The 17168-nt window shown below is 57.2% G+C and overlaps 1 long non-coding RNA gene across 3 annotated transcripts; it reads right to left on the bottom strand.

Moving 5' to 3' along the window:
- Window positions 1-1025: 1025 nt before the first annotated feature.
- LOC147373285 (uncharacterized) lies at window positions 1026-2619 on the bottom strand. 3 transcript variants are annotated; one of them, XR_015164941.1, is made up of 3 exons: window positions 2375-2619; window positions 1757-1953; window positions 1026-1583 (listed from the first exon to the last, which is right to left on the bottom strand). It is a non-coding gene; the product is annotated as an uncharacterized LOC147373285 (long non-coding RNA). The 3 variants fall into 3 exon arrangements; XR_015164940.1 differs by having other exon boundaries at window positions 2191-2392; XR_015164942.1 differs by lacking the exon at window positions 2375-2619 and adding an exon at window positions 2191-2368 and having other exon boundaries at window positions 1757-1984.
- Between the last annotated feature and the right edge of the window lie 14549 nt (window positions 2620-17168).

Below are 17168 nucleotides of genomic sequence, written 5' to 3' on the forward strand. Positions count from 1 at the left end.
CATGGGCCCCTGCTGTGCCCCCGGAGGAGCCCTGCTCTGCCCCTGGAGGAGACCCCGCTCTGACCCTGGAGGTCAGCGACGTTTCCTGGTGGGACGTCCAGGGAGCTGATGGGGCTGTGGCCCTGGAGATGTCACAGTGGCCACAAGCAGTGTAGGCGGACAGCCGACAGGGCGGGGCAGGGGGCCAAGCAAGGGTCTGCAGCCCCTTCTGCCTGCGCCCCGCCCCCATCAAGGGCACAACATTCAGGGTTTCTCACCGTCTAACTGACTGTTCCCTTTGCTTTGAAGAGTGGCTTCTGCTACTACAGGAAACTGAAACTAGAAAACTCTGAGCCCCGTCCCCCCCACACCCCTCCCCCAGGAACCCCGCCTAAGGGGCCGAGCTCCGGGTCAACCGGCCTGGCCCTCCTCCTCCCTGTCCTCCGGGGCCCTGGGGCCTCTGGTCTGCCAGTGACCGGCCGCGGGTGCTCTGTCAGGGCGGTCCCCAGTAGGGGAGGGGCCAGGAAGGGGTGGCGGTCTCTCATCCTTCTCCAGCCTCCAGAGAGCTGGGTCTTGCTTTCTTATGAAACAGGCGCATAACACCCCAGCCGACGGCACACCAGGCGATGGTGAGTGCCCTGTCCTCAGCAAGCTGGGGCACTCGCGCCCCCCCCGACACCCAGGAAGGCTGAGAGGCCAGCGTCTTCCTGCAAGGGGAGGCGCTCCCAGGCTCCAGGCCCCCCTCGGGCCGTGCAGGAGGCCTGCGGGGAGTGGGCTGGAGGGCTGGGCTGGACACAAGGGCCCATTGAGCCCTGGAGGCTGGGCCAGGGCCTGTGCTCTCCGAAGCTCGGGGGTCACAGGACTCACGGCCTGGGGGCCTGGAGTCCAAAACAGTGCTTGGAGAAGGGTGTGAGTGACCGCTGGGATGCCCACGCCGCACCCACGGCCTCCAAGCAGCTGGGTCAGCCCGGTCCTGCGGCAGCCAGCCCCGCCCCAGTGCCTCTGCCGGGCCTGGAGCTGTCAGCTGCTCATCTGAATTCTCCCCAGGAGGACACATCATGCAACTCAACCCCACAACGGCTCGAGAGGTGGAGATCCTTTATGAGTCACAAGTCGGCACTCACGGTACTGTCACAACTTCTCACTGAAACAATGTCATCACAGCCCCAATAATCAGGACACTCCCTTCTCACCCTGGGATCCCAGGCTCCTTGGCAAGACACGCATCCCCTGTTCCAGCCACTCTCTCGCGTGGGGTGGTTTGCTTTGTTTATGCACCAAAATGTATTTCTATGGAGAATTGTGACTTCTGTTCTGAGTATAACTAAACACAATTTTTAACCTACATATCAATTACAGAAAACACTGTATTTTTTAAAAGCCTCCCCACCCCGGGAGACGAGACTAGGGGTGGGGGATCTAATTTTAGCCAGTGAAGTCCTGAGGAGGACCCAGGGGGCACCTGAAGGGAGGCCGGGGCCCGGCTGCATGTGGGGGCATCTGTGGGCACGTGTTTGGAAGGTGGACACCCTGGGGTCCCACAGGGCTCGAGTCCCGGAGACGGTCCCTTCCGGGCCCCGAGCAGGCCCCCACCAGGCCTTCCCCTGAAAGTGGGAGGGAGCCCTGTGAGCCGGAGCCCGGGCAGCAGGGACCGGCCTCCCACCCCCCACCCCCACAGCCTCCCCCCTGGGAGCAGCCATCCCCAAAGGCAGGTGAGCCCCACCCACTGCCCACCCACTGCTGGTGATGAGCTCAGGGGAGGGAGGCTCCTGGTCACCTGGCCAGCGCATCCATGGAGCTGAGAGCGGCCGTGGCTGCTGCAGGGCAGGAACAAAGGAGAGGCTTGGTTGTGGGCGGCGTCCCCTTGCTGGGACCACTTCCCCAGCAAGACTCAGGGGCCTCCATCCTCTCCAGGGGGGCCCCTTGTCCAGTAAGTGAGGTGCTCGTCCTCCCAGTCCATCCACGCGGGGGCAGCTGCAGTCAGGGAAGCACACGGTTCGCAGGCCTGTTGTGACCCCCGCCCAGCCCAGCGCGGGGGTCAGCTTCTGAGGCCCATTAGAGCTCGGTTCTCGCGGGTCACGATGGCTGTCCGTCTACCCAACTCCACACATGCAGACAAAGCGGACCTCCAGTACCCCCAGCTCCCCGCCGCCCCGAGTTCACTGCACTGACCCCTCCACACACAGCTGTCAAGCCCACAGCCAGGCTCACCGGGTCCAGCGGGGTCACGGGGCCCCTGATGGAGGTGGGGGCACTCTGATCACCTCCCCAGAAGACCCTCAACGCGGCCCCTGAGCCCCCCTGGGCTCTGGGCTGGGGCCTCCTCTCCCCGTCCGGCACCCCTACTGCAGCCCGGGACGCCCCTGCCCTGAACCAGCCCCCAGGAGCTGCTCACCGCTCCTCTGTCGGCTGGACCCCGGGGCTTAGTCCTGCGTCGTGTGTGCCCCGCCCTCAGCCCGGCCCTGCCTTCGCCCCACACCCGGCCGGATCCCGGTCCCAAAGCCCAGGACGAAAGTGCCCGCAGCGCCCCGCCCCGGGGTAGAGCTCAGCGCGCCCTGAGCGGCACACGGAGGGTCAGGCCCCACCGTGTCCACTGGGGGCTTGCCCAGGAAGCACCATCAGTGGGGACGCCTGGGCGGCGGGGTTACACGGACGGCGGGGTGGGGACAGAGACCCGCAGAGCCCGCCCTCCCAGCGGCTTCGGCGGGGCCCCGCCCTCCCGGGACCAGCGGCCCCTGATTGGCCGCGCCCTCCAGCCCCCGCAGGCTCGGCGCCCACTGGGGGGCCCTCGGGTCTTCACGCCCGAATACAGCCTCCAGGATCTCCCGAAAACAGCAGGACCACCAGGCACAGATGCCCCCGCTGCAGGGCGACCGTCGGCCCGGCCCACCTTCCGGGAGCGGCCAGACGGGCCGCGGGGTCACAGGTGGTCCCGGGGAGGGCCCGGCCCCACCTCGAGGGCACCCGTCCCGCGGGGGTGGGAGGAACAGGAGCCCAGGGTCCCGGTCAGTCCCGGGAGACTGGCCACTGGCCCGAGCCCTGGGAGGCGGAGTGGCCGCCAGGGAGTCCCCTGAGCCCCGCCCTCTCCGCCCTCCGCCTGGACACCCCTCCACCAGCCGTGATGCCAGGGACGCCGCCGCAGCGGGTGGGCTCGGCCACGGATCCAGCAGCTCCTCTGTCCTGTCCTCACGGCCTGTGCCCGCCGCCCTGCCAGTCGCCGGTGGCTCCTGAGGTTGGAGGGGGTTCGGGGGAGAGCAGTCAGCAGGAATGGCTGCTCCCCGCCCGGCGGGCCGCAGTCTGCTCCAGTTCTGGGGCAGGCGGGGGGAGGGCTGCAGAGAGAGGAGGTCCTCCCACGAAATCCCTGACCCTGCGCCCACCCTCGCGGTGGGCCTGCGTCTCCTCCAGGGTCAATGGCTCCCTCCTGAGCCTGCAGCCACTGCCTGCCACTCGAGGCCCGCCAGGCACCAGGGCGGCTAAGGGCAGCAGAGGCGCCGCCCACCCTCTGTCCTGGCGCAGGGGCAGGTGAAAGGCCCCCAGGACCCCGCACAGTGGGTGCTCTGCCCAGAGCCCGGAGTCAAGCCTCAAGGTGGGGGTCAGAGCCCTCGGCGCACAGGGCTGCCCGCCAGCAGAGGGGAGCGGGCCTTTGAGGAAAGAAAGAGTGAGGGATTTCTTTCCCCTGATGACAAGTCCGGGTGAAGCGCAGGCGTCCACCTGAAGGGCCGGCAGAGGCCCATGGAGCCGTCTGGATGCCTGCCCCTCCCCCAGGACCCTGCATCCCGTCCATCCTTTGCTGTGGTGTTTCTCACGGCTGTTTCCCACCTGGCTGTATTTCCCCCATGGTGGTATTTTCAGTTTTTCCAAGTGAATCTAAGAACACTGTGCCCTAATTTCAAGCAATGAGCAGATTCCAGGTTGCTGATTTTGACAGAGGATGCTCCGGTGGGTGGGGGGCGGGGCTGGAAAGTTCAGGAAAGGGGGTTCTCCTGCTCCCTGCCCCTCTGGCGGGGGCTCCCGGTGAGCAGCAGCCTCAGGGATCCTCAGCACAGCACCCTCTCCGGGCCTTCAGAGGCAGGTGGCCCAAGACCATGAAGATGCTCCAGGGGAAATAAGAGAAGACAGAAGATAGGAGCGTCAGACCTGGAGGCAGAAAGCTTGTTCTTGGCTCAGAGACAGCGAGGGAAAGACCCTGGGAGAAGCGAGGAGAGGAGAGCCTGCCTCAGCCCTGGGCAGGGACCCAGCCCGCCCCGCCCACCTGGGAGACACCGGGGAGCAGGTGGCACGTCCCACCTGGCAGGTGCCGGGGGCAAGCCAGGTGCTCTGGCGGCATCAGTCAAGCACATCTGTGTGCCCCTTAATCCACTTTTATTCTGGCCACACCGTGAGGCTTGTGGGATCTTAGTTCCCAGAGCAGGGATGGAACCCCAGACCCTAACCACTGGACCACCGAGGAATTCCATTAACCCATTTTTTAAAGTGAATGTCCCAAACTACAAGCTTGGGCTCAAAGATAACAACTGCAGTATCGTTTATGAAATGAAAACTCAGAAATAACATCAATATCAGCAAAAGGAAAAAGGTAAATAATCACATATCCATCCATTTGACCACATACACACTAAAAGTCCCGTAGAAGGAAAATAGCACAGCCAGGCTAATGGCAAAATGTTAAAAATTGCACAATGCCTTTAGAACATAATGAGGACTATGTTTTTTAAAATGTTTGTAGAAGAAAATATCAGGATGAAACACGAAATTATAGCAGAAGCTATCTTTTGTGGATGGAGCTATAAATAACTTTTTTAATCCTTTCTATTTTTAAGTGTTTTTCAAATTCTGTTACATAAGCACGCATCACTTGTATATTATATCTTTACATGTTTTTAATTGAGGCCAAGAAAAAGTCACTTGTGTCAGTCAGTGTTACAAGATCCAAGACTTTCCCTTATCTGGGCACTGTTGAGCCCTACGCTAGAGAACTCACCCCCACCCACGGCCCCAGGCCCAGACGCCCACCGCCCTGCTGCGTCCCCAGCGTGCTGGGTCCCCAGCGTGGCTCAGCCCCGGCACCCAGGGCCCTCGGTCTGCAGGTGTGAATGCACAGATGTTCCTGAGCGCTTGAAATCAGGCTCTGCTAAAGGCACAAATCCTATTAAGAAGGGCAAACCTCTAACCAGAGTGGGCTCTGGATGTTTTAGGACCTGCTTAACAAACCTACTTTTAGCTGAATCTTCAAGCACCAGGCCCAGAGATAAATGACTTCTAAAGAGTAAATCTGATGAATCTTACGTGAAATACCGAGAACTCAGGGAAAACAGTCTCAGCTATGAAAGTAAGTCAGAAGTGGCGGAGAGGATACAAAACCAAGTGAGGCAGACGCTCCTCCTCCCAGGGACCAGCTGGGACCCTGGGACCCAGAGCCCACTTTTCTGGACAGTGGAGCCGGGCTGGGTGGCTCACCTGGGGGCTTATCATGGTCAGGATTTCCCTCCCCGTAGAGGGTCTTGAGGAGAAGGCAATGGCACCCCACTCCAGTACTCTTGCCTGAAAATCCCATGGACGGAGGAGCCTGGTGGGCTGCAGTCCATGGGGTCGCTAAGAGTCGGACACGACTGAGCGACTTCACTTTCACTTTTCACTTCCATGCATTGGAGAAGGAAATGGCAACCCACTCCAGCGTTCTTGCCTAGAGAACCCCAGGGACGGAGAAGCCTGTTGGGCTGCCGTCTATGGGGTCGCACAGAGTCGGACACGACTGAAGCAACTTAGAAGCAGCAGCAGCAGAGGCTCCTGAGGCCTTTGCCCGCTGTCCTACTGGGGTCCTGGCTACTTTTTAGCAGCTATTTGAGCCACTCGTGTTTTCAGATGTGGTCTCTGCTGTTGTTGTTCCAATACGTGGGTTTTGTCTTTTGTGTTTACAATGGTCTTCTCTCTAGTTTCACGATCTTTCTCTTTGAATGCCAAGTGTTGCTGTCATACTAAATCATCTCACAGCACAGAGATCAGAGCACCTGGATGGTCCGTTGGACACGGGAGCATGGCGCGGGCTGGATCGGAGGGCTCAGCCACCCTCCTACCCCGAGGACGCCAGCCTCCGTCCATCACCTGGTGGGCCGGCCTCTCCTTAGGTCACTTCTCACTGAGCAAGTGACAAGAAGGTGCTTCTGATCCCCCGTTTCCCCACGGGCAGGGCCCACCTGGGTGTCCACTTCTAGGTCCCCAGGACCCAGCCCCCAGCTCGGCCCAGACAGAGTCCTCATCCACCCTGAGTGCACTGAGCCTCCACGCAACTGTCCAGGAGGGTCTGGGGTGGGCAGGACACGGGGCCGTCTCCTCACAGGCACCACGGGGCAGAGACGGGGCTCCACGGCCTCGGGTCACAGGCTCAGCCACCAGCAGGGTGTTGTGCTGGGCATAGGGCAGGGAAACAACAAGCCTGTGTGCAGGGCTCCTGCAGGACGCTCAGCCAGGGAGGAGGGGAGTCCCCGAGGGTCCGGAAGCTGTCCGTGGGGGCCTGACCCCCAGCCTTGCTCGGCCCTCCAACCTGGGCAAGGCTGGGTCTCAAACATGTCCCTGCTCAGTCACATGACCCTATGCCCCCCACCACAGTCACATGACCCTATGACCCCCCACCACAGTCACATGACCACATGACCCCACCCCCATGTCCCCAGGGTCTCCTGCAGCTCCCTCTGCCCACTCCCTGCTTTCTGGGAGTCACGCACCCTATCTAAGCGTCAGCTCCCTTGAGGGTAAAGTGGGGGTGATTCTGTGTCCCCCGAGTGCTGGTGGGGGTGGCAGGCGTGGCACATGGTGGGTGCCCAGTGCCCAGAGAGCATCACCATGGGCTCCTCGGGGGCCCCTCTCTGACGTGGCCCATGGCTGGGCCCAAGAACTGCAGGGACTGCAGACACCACCTCCAAACTAGACCCAGACGGGACGAGGACCCCGGTGGAGGCGGAGCGGGTGGAAGATAACAGCGCTGATCCCCAGACACACAGACACCGTCACACACACGTGCATCAGATGCCTGCACACATGGACACGCAGACGCCTGCACACATCAACACAGACACACACATGCACACACTGCCATATAAACACGCACACTCACATCTACACACTAATGCACAGAGACACTGACACGCACACTCACATCTGCGTCTGTGCTTGCGGCTCAGTCGTGTCCAACTCTTTGCAACCCCATGGACTGTAGCCCACCAGGCTCCTCACTCCGTGGGATTCTCCAGGCAAGAATACTGGAGTGGGTTGCCATTTCCTCCTCCAGGGGATCTTCCCAACACAGGGATCATACCTGGGTCTCCTGCATCGGCAGGTGGGTTCTTTACTCTCTGAGCCTCAGGGACGCCCACACTGATGCATACCACACGTGTTTTCATACAACATAACACACACATCCATGTGCATAGCTAACTATGCACACACACACCCACAAAGACACATACATGCCACATAAACACATAAACACACACGTGTACAAATGCGTCCACACACACTTGCACTCAGGTACATGCGTGCACAAGTCCACGGGCCGGTCAGCAGCCTCTGTGCTTGGATGCACCCCCACGCCGACGGGCACTCGTGTCCCCACGGGGCTGCTCCCTACCAGCCATTGCACACAGGCTCACACTTGTTGCTTCTAGAGGCAGGAAAGCGAATCTGGCCTGTAAGGGAAGAAGTAGCTGAGCCCCTTAAAGAGGTGAGGAGCACCTTAAAGAGGTGAGGAGCACCCATCGCCTGGGGCTGAGGGCCGACCCCTCCTGCACAGCTGTGCTTACACCCTGACTTCATTCTGGGGGCCAAGCGTGCCCGTCAGCGTGAGCAGCCTGCCCCCAGGGGACGTGCGGCCCGGCGCTCCACAGATTGGCAATTTGATTAGAAGCTGGAATAACGCTGCAGTGGCCGCGTATGTAATTTACTTAAACGGAACAAAATGTGACACGCAGCCCTGGAACCCAGGACTGTACCTGTAGGAGCTTATTTGACACAAATTGAGATTTCAAGGTTTACACATACTGCAAATGAAAACTCCCCGTAGGCTGTCAGTGAGGTGCACTGGTGCCTTTTATTTGGTTTGAATTAATCACAAGATGGGAAAAAAATAGGCTCTAGTTTTTTGAGGGCTCTTTAAATACAATCATTCTAAGGAGCATACATGTCTTCCAGAGACATAATTAAATTTCCAAATTGCAATTTCGGGCTCCCCCCCTGCTGCCAGCATCTGACAGGAATCTCGCTGATGCTCGGGCATCCAGCATCCGAGGCACCTAGCCCTCCGTCCACATGGCGGAGACCCAGCCGCAGGGCGCCCGGTGGAGACAGCAGGTGGAGGGAGCCACTCCCAGCCCGTCCCGGACCAGACCGCCCTCCTGCCCTCTCCCTTCCCGTCCTCCTCCGGGTGCACTCTGGAGGGTGCACCCTGCAGACCAGGGTCCCCTGGGCTGGGGGTCGGATCACTTCCTGTCACTGCAAAGCAAACAAACACCCCAACTCAGCAGCTTGAAGTGCCCCACTGCTCAGGAGCCAGAGGGGCTACAGGCTGCTCTGCTCATGTGGGGGGGTCAGCTGTGAGTGGGGTCAGCTGTGAGTGGGGTCAGCTGTGGGGGTGGTCAGCTGTGGGGGTGGTCAGATGTGAGTGGGGTCAGCTGTGGGGGGTGGTCAGCTGTGAGTGGGGTCAGCTGTGGGGGGTGGTCAACTGTGAGTGGGGTCAGCTGTGGGGGGTGGTCAGCTGTGAATGGGGTCAGCTGTGACTGGGGTCAGCTGTGACTGGGGGTCAGCTGTGGGGGGTGATCAGCTGTGACTGGGGGTCAGCTGCGAGTGGGATCAGCTGTGAGTGGGGTCATCTGTGAGTTGGGTCAGTTGTGAGGGGTGGTCATCTGTGAGTGGGGTCAGCTGTGAGTGGGGGTCAGCTTGGCAGTGGTTAGCTGTGAGTGGGGTCAGCTGTGAGTGGAGGTCAGCTGTGGGGGATGGTCAGCTGTGAGTGGGATCAGCTGTGAGTGGGGTCAGCTGTGAGTGGGGGTCAGCTGTGGGGGTGGTCAGCTGTGGGGGGTGGTCAGCTATGAGTGGGGTCAGCTGTAAGTGGGGTCAGCTGTGAGTGGGGTCAGCTATGAGTGGGGGTCAGCTGTGGGGGGTGATCAGCTGTGACTGGGGGTCAGCTGTGAGTGGGATCAGCTGTGAGTGGGGTCATCTGTGAGTGGGGGTCAGCTATGGGGGGTGGTCAGCTGTGAGTGGGGTCAGCTGTGAGTGGGGGTCAGCTATGGGGGGTGGTCAGCTGTGAGTGGGGTCAGCTGTGAGTGGGGGTCAGCTGTGGGGGTGGTCAGCTGTGGGGGAGGTCAGCTGTGAGTGGGGTCAGCTGTGAGTGGGGTCAGCTGTGAGTGGGGGTCAGCTGTGGGGGTGGTCAGCTGTGAGTGGGGTCAGCTGTGAGTGGGGTCAGCTGTGAGTGGGGGTCAGCTTGGTGGTGGTCAGCTGTGAGTGGGGTCAGCTAAGAGTGGGGGTCAGCTTGGGGGTGGTCAGCTGTGGGGGGTGGTCAGCTGTGGGGGTGGTCAGCTGTGAGTGGGGTCAGCTGTGGGGGGTGGTCAGCTGTGAGTGGGGTCAGCTGTGGGGGGTGGTCAGCTGTGAATGGGGTCAGCTGTGAGTGGGGTCAGCTGTGACTGGGGTCAGCTGTGACTGGGGGTCAGCTGTGGGGGGTGATCAGCTGTGACTGGGGGTCAGCTGTGAGTGGGATCAGCTGTGAGTGGGGTCATCTGTGAGTTGGGTCAGCTGTGAGGGGTGGTCAGCTGTGAGTGGGGTCAGCTGTGAGTGGGGGTCAGCTGTGGGGGGTGGTCAGCTGTGAGTGGGGGTCAGCTTGGGGGTGGTCAGCTGTGGGGGTGGTCAGCTGTGAGTGGGGTCAGCTGTGGGGGGTGGTCAGCTGTGAGTGGGAGTCAGCTTGGCGGTGGTTAGCTGTGAGTGGGGTCAGCTGTGAGTGGGGGTCAGCTTGGCGGTGGTTAGCTGTGAGTGGGGTCAGCTGTGAGTGGGGGTCAGCTGTGCGGGGTGGTCAGCTGTGAGTGGGATCAGCTGTGAGTGGGGTCAGCTGTGAGTGGGGTCAGCTATGAGTGGGGGTCAGCTGTGGGGGGTGGTCAGCTGTGAGTGGGATCAGCTGTGAGTGGGGTCAGCTCTGAGTGGGGTCAGCTATGAGTGGGGGTCAGCTGTGGGGGGTGGTCAGCTGTGAGTGGGGTCAGCTGTGAGTGGGAACTTACAGCCCTGCTGTCCACAGCTGACCCTGCCCCCCACAGGTGACCCTGCCCCATGTCTGGGGCTCGGCGGGTGGCAGGCTGCTCTGGGAAGGCCTGGCCGGGACACCGGCGTCTGGCCGTCCAGCAGGCTGCCCTGGCCCAGAGCTGCTGTGCCCTGCTGCAAGTAAACAAGGCCTGAGCCCAGCTGTCATGAACGGGGGTGCAGACTGCACGGCCCTGGGCGGCTGCAAGGCGACAGGCCAGACCTTGGGCCCTGGGAGCCCTTCTGGGGTCATCGCCCCACCGGTGGGCGCGGTGCGGAGCCCAGAGCCCCGGTCCCCATGGGCACAATCAGGACAGCTGTGGCTGCCCCCTGCCCCCAGGCCTGCCTCTCCGCAGAGCTTCAGTGGACGAGCTGCTGGGGTCGGGACCATCCGCCTGGCCCCCACCCCGAGGCACCCGCAGCAACGCCTGCCGAGGGAGCCCCCCGCCCCTCAAGGCAAAGCGCGAGAACAGCGGCCGGGAGGCACTCGCAGGGTCCTCTTTGCTGTCTGTATACACACATCCTGTCTGCTTGGAGCAGGGCCTCACGCTCCCAGCAAATCGACCCGCTGACACGTCTGCCCACGGGAGACACTCCCTGTTCCCCGCCGGCCTTAGATCTGTCTGCAGCAGCATCCTGCAAACCCTGCCAGCAAAATCTAAACAGGCTCCGGACGGTAGAGAGTAAGTGACTTCCCTGTGATAGGTAATCAGTGAGCGCACTCCAGCTTCACTCCCAGGCTCACGCGATCAGCAGGCCTCGCGCCCTCCTCCTATCAGATTTCATCAGCTGGTCCTTCCAGCGCACCTCGTAAATCATGATTGCAGACGGGTCTCTCCTCAGAGCGTCTGCAGGAATATATGCTAAATTAACCCACAATATTCATTTCCGCTTCACCGTTGAGGGCTTTTATAGTAAATGTCAATAAACATTTTTAATTTGTGTGTTTAACATTGTGGGCTTGAAAACAAAAGCAAGAATAAAATATTTTAATGAGAAACAGCAGACTGGGAGGCGAATATCCACCACCTTTCAGTCAGGTGTTTCCCAGGAAAGAGGCAGAAAAGTGCCCGCAGTTTTTCCCATTTGAAGAACAGTTGAAGAGGCCACCTGGATAAATGAATGTGCTCCGGCATCCTCGGCCGTCATGCTGACTTCCAGAAGCGTCTCGGGTGACTGAGCACCAAGGCCCCAGGTCTGGGAAGTCCCGCCCCTGCCTCTCTCTGGGGCAGCGGGCACTCTGGGACTCAGCCTCAGGGGGCCTCTTCTGCCCAGATCTGACCGGGGTGGTTCTAGACGCAGCCCTCCCATGCTCTGGGTGGAACACCATGACACAGGGGGATGTGGTTAGGCTGCTGAGTCTGTTGGGAGTGGTTGGGTGTAGCTGGGTGTGGTTGGGAGTGGTTGCTTCTGGTTAGGCTGGTTCTGTGTGGTTAGGCTGGCTGGATGTGGTGGGGGTGGGGGTGGGGAGAAATGGGCGTGCAGACAGTACGGGTGTGTTCCACCTGGAGGAACTGGGAAGTGGGGGGTGGGAGGGGTGATGTGAACAGGAGATGAGGAACTTGGCCCTGAGTTGGACTATAAAGAAAGCTCAGCGCCAAAGAATTGATGCTTTTCACCTATGGTGTTGGCAAAGACTCTTGAGAGTCCCTTGGACTGCAAGGAGATCCAACCAGTCCATTCTAAAGGAAATCAGTCCTGAATAGTCATTGAAGGACTGATGTTGAAGCTGAAACTCCAACTTTGGCCACCTGATGCAAAGAGCTGACTCATTTGAAAAGACCCTGATGCTGGGAAAGATTGAGGGCAGGAGGAGAAGGGGACGACAGAGGATGAGATGGTTGGATGGCATCACCGACTCCATGGACATGGGTTTCAGTAAAGTCCGGGAGTCAGGGGTGGACAAGGAGGCCTGGAGAGCTGCAGTCCATGGAGTGGCAAAGAGCCAGACACAACTGAGGGACTGAACTGAACTGAACTGAACCCAGAGCTCCAGTATGGGAAGATGGAAAAGTTCTGGAGATGATGCGTTCAATTCAGTCGCTCAGTCATGTCTGACTCTTTGCCACCCCATGGACTGCAGTACACTAGGCCTCCCTGTCCATCCCTGACTCCTGGAGTTCACCCAAACTCATGTCCGTGGAGTCAGTGATGCCATCCAGCCATCTCATCCTCTGTCATCCCCTTCTCCTCTCGCCTTCAATCTTTCCCAGCATCAGGGTCTTTTCAAATGAGTCAGCTATTCGCATCAGGTGGCCAAAGTTGGAGTTTCAGTTTCAACATCAGTCCCTCCAATGAACACCTAGGACTGATCTCCTTTAGGATGGACTTGTTGGATCTTCTTGCAGTCCAAGGGCCTCTCAAGAGTCTTGAGAAAGAGTCTTCTCCAACACCACAGTTCAAAAGCTTCGGCACTCAGCTTTCCTTATAGTCCAACTTTCACATCCATACATGACCACTGGAAAAACCATAGCCTTGACTAGATGGACCTTTGTTGGCCAAGTAATGTCTCTGCTTTTGAATATGCTATCTAGGTTGGTCATAACTTTCCTTCCAAGGACCAAGCGTCTTTTAATTTCATGGTTGCAGTCACCATCTGCAGTGATTTTGGAGTCCAAGAAAATAAAGTCTGACACTGTTTCCATTGTTTCCCCATCTATTTGGCATGAAGTGATGGGACCAGATGCCATGATCTTCGTTTTCTGAATGTTGAGCTTTAAGCCAACTTTTTCACTCTCCTCTTTCACTTTCATCAAGAAGCCCTTTAGTTCTTCTTTGCTTTCTGCCATAAGGGTGGTGTCATCTGCATATCTGAGGTTATTGATATTTCTCCCAGCAATCTTGATTCCAGCTTGTGCTTCCTCCAGCCCAGCGTTTCTCATGATGTACTCTTCATAGAAGTTAATCAAGCAGGGTGACAATATACATCCTTGACGTACTCCTTTTCCTATTTGGAACCAGTCTGTTGTTCCATGTCCAGTTCTAACTGTTGCTTCCTGACCTGCATACAGATTTCTCAAGAGGCAGGTCAGGTGCTCTGGTATGCCCATCTCTTTCAGAATTTTCCACAGTTTGTTGTGATCCACACAGTCAAAGGCTTTGGCATAGTCAATGAAGCAGAAGTAGATGTTTTTCTGGAACTCTCTTGCTTTTTCGATGATCCAACAGATGTTGGCAATTTGATCTCTGGTTCCTCTGCCTTTTCTAAAACCAGCTTGAACATGGTTTCAAGAGAATTTTGGAGAATTTTGAGCATTACTTTGCTAGCATGTGAGATGAGTGCAATTGTGCAGTAGTTTGAGCATTCTTTGGCATTGCCTCTCTTTGGGATTGGAATGAAAACTGACCTTTTCCAGTCCTGTGGCCACTGCTGAGTTTTCCAAATTTGCTGGCATATTGAATGCAGCACTTTTGCAGCATCTTTTAGGATTTGGAAGAGCTCAACTGGAATTCCATCACCTCCACTAGCTTTGTTCATAGTGATGCTTTCTAAGGCCCACTTGACTTCACATTCCAGGATGTCTGGCTCTAGGTCAGTGATCACACCATCGTGATTATCTGGGTCATGAAGATCTTTTTTGTACAGTTCTTCTGTGTATTCTTGCCACCTCTTCTTAATATCTTCTGCTTCTGTTAGGTCCATACCATTTCTGTCCTTTATAGAGCCCATCTTTACATGAAATGTTCCCTTGATATCTCTAATTTTCTTGAAGAGATCTCTAGTCTTTCCCATTCTATTGTTTTCCTCTATTTCTTTGCACTGATCACTGAGGAAGGCTTTCTTTTCTCTCCTTGCTATTCTTTGGAACTCTGCATTCAAACGGGTTTTTCTTTCCTTTTCTCCTTTGCTTTCCACTTTTCTTCATTTCACAGCTGTTTGTAAGGCCTCCTCAGACAGCCATTTTGCTTTTTGCATTCCTTTTTCTTGGGGATGGTCTTGATCCCTGTCTCCTGTACAATGTCACGAACCTCTGTCCATAGTTCATCAGGCTCTCAATCTAGTCCCTTAAATCTATTTCTCACTTCCACTGTATAATCCTAAGGGATTTGGTTTAGGTCATACCTGAATGGTCTAGTGGTTTCCCCACTTTCTTCAATTTCAGTCTGAATTTGGCAATAAGGAGTTCATGATCTGAGCCACAGTCAGTTCCCAGTCTTGTTTTTGTTGACTGTATAGAGCTTCTCCATCTTTGACTGCAAAGAATATAATCAATCTGATTTCAGTGTCGATCATCTGGTGATGTCCATGTGTAGAGTCTTCTCTTGTGTTGTTGGAAGAGGGTGTTTGCTATGACCAGTGCGTTCTCTTGGCAAAACTCTATTAGTCTTTGCCCTGCTTCATTCTGTATTCCAAGGCCAAATTTGCCTGTTACTCCAGATGTTTCTTGACTTCCTACTTTTGCATTCCAGTCCCCTATAATGAAAAGGACATCTTTTTTGGGTGTTAGTTCTAAAAGGTCTTGTAGGTCTTCATAGAACCATTTAACTTTAGCTTCTTCAGCATTACTGGTTGGGGCATAGACTTGGATTACTATGATATTGAATGGTTTTCCTTGGAAATGAACAGAGATCATTCGTCGTTTTTGAGATTGCATCCAAGTACTGTATTTTGGACTCTTTTTTTGACCATGATGGCTACTCCATTTCTTCTGAGGGATTCCTGCCCTCAGTAGTAGATATAATGGTCATCTGAGTTAAATTCACCCATTCCAGTCCATTTCAGTTCGCTGATTCCTAGAATGTCGACATTCACTCTTGCCATCTTCTGTTTGACCACTTCCAATTTGCCTTGATTCATGGACCTGACATTCCAGGTTCCTATGCAATATTGCTCTTTACAGCATCGGACCTTGCTTCTATCACCAGTCACATCCACAGCTGGGTATTGTTTTTGCTTTGGCTCCATCCCTTCATCCTTTCTGGAGTTATTTCTCCACTGATCTCCAGTAGCATATTGGGCACCTACTGACCTGGGGAGTTCATCTTTCAGTGTCCTATCTTTTTGCCTTTTCATACTGTTCATGGGGCTCTCAAGGCAAGAATACTGAAGTGGTTTGCCATTCCCTTCTCTGGTGAACCACATTCTGTCAGACCTCTTCACCATGACCCGTCCGTCTTGGGTGGCCCCACATGGCATGGCTTAGTTTCATTGAGTTAGACAAGCTGCGGTCCATGTGATGAGATTGGCCTGCTGTCTGTGATTGTGGTTCCAGTCTGTCTGCCCTCTGATGCCCTCTCACAGTGCCTGCCGTCTTACTGGGGTTTCTCTTACCCTGGACGTGGGGTATCTCTTCACAGCTGCTCCAGCAAAGCGCCGCCGCTGCTCGTGATCTTGGACGAGGGGTATCTCCTCACGGCCCATTCCGGTGAGCGGCCGAGAGGAGGTGCTCCACGTCCAAGGTCAGTAACAGAGGCGATGCAGGTGAAGGTCAAACAACAACAGGAGTGTACTTAATGCCGCGGAGCTGCGCACCTAAAACGGTTACCATGGCGAGCCCTATGTGTATTTTTACTGTAATTAAAAACAAAGTAAATGAAGCCTTAGTAAGTCCTATCTTTCTGGAAGATTCCATGCCCAGCTGATTTTTTTTAAGTCCCTCTGGTGGTCACCCACCGAGATGAAGATGATGAAGATGTGGCCAAGTGCCAACACCAAGCGTGAAACCCAGCATGTCACGAAGGGAGTGAACGGCGGTTGTGTAAAATCTAGCCTCTCCGAGCGGAGGTGGGCTCACGGTGCAGGCCCCCGAGAGCCGATGCTGGTGACCTGCCGCCGCGTCGCCGCGCCCAGCGCTCTGTCCACCCGGCCCCCGGCACCCACGGCTCCCTGCACCATCCCCGGCCTCCAGGCCCCAGCAGCGGGTCAGAGGTGCTCCTTGGAACCTGACGGTGGGCTTGCAGCCCTGGGTCTGAGGGCCCCCGCCTCACTGCAGGCTCCCTGACCCCCCACAGGCCTGCGCCCTTCTGCTCAGGGCCTTTACGTGGCCACTTCTCCTGCGAAGGTGGCCTTCACTTAACTGTCGCCCCTTCAGTGCCCGCTCACCCCCACTCACTGCCCAGGACACCGCGCCCCACCTCCTGCATGCGGAAAGACCTTCCTTCAGACCAACAGTAGCCCAAGCGAGGCCCCGTGAGTCCAGAGGTCCCTGAGCCCCTGGGCCAGACTCCTTTCCCCAAGAACATCAGGGTGTCACTGGCTTCTCCACTGAGGTTATATCTGCACAGTGACATGGGAGCTGCTGGTGGGCGCCAAGCCCCCCACCCTCCACCTTCCACCCGGTGGCCCCGCTCTGCTGGGACCTGTGCCCCCCACCCTCCACCCCCTACCTGGTGCCCCCGCCCTCCTGGGGCCTGTGCCCCCCACCCTCCACCCCCCACCTGGTGCCCCCACTCTGCTGGGGCCTGTGCCCCCCAACCCGGCGCTGGATGTGGGTGAGGGGTGGTCGGATGGAGGAGGTGGCGGCCAGGCTTGTGGGGTGATGGCGCTGCAGCGCGTGCAGACCTCAGATCGTGATGCTGCACACCTGGAACATAAAATAGAGAATACCACAGCGACTTCATCACAGGGTCGTGGGAAAGAAGAGAGGAGAGCAGGCGCGGGCAGTGCCAGTCCATCGTCGGGAACTAGAACCTGCCTGGACTCCTCCCGGGCCCTTCAGGGCAGCTGCTCCCTCTGTCCTGGCCTGACCTCCCTGGGGTCCTGTGTCCGTGGGTCTGGCCGTGAGGGTCCCGCAGGTGGAGGAACGCACGATTTCTGAATTAAAGGCACTCCCGGCTGAGCTCATCGTGCACACTACTTTCATCGGGAGTGAAACGTAAAGTCTTATTGAATCAAGTACTAATTTTTGTTTCTACATTTTCACTTAATATGCGGCTTTAGTGTTATCCATTGATGTACTAGTACTGAACATTGTAGT

This window comes from Bos grunniens, chromosome 5 (assembly GCF_055505025.1).
Source record: "Bos grunniens cultivar Pamir isolate PY7600 chromosome 5, Bosgru_T2T1.0, whole genome shotgun sequence".
Taxonomy (NCBI): domain Eukaryota; kingdom Metazoa; phylum Chordata; class Mammalia; order Artiodactyla; family Bovidae; genus Bos; species Bos grunniens.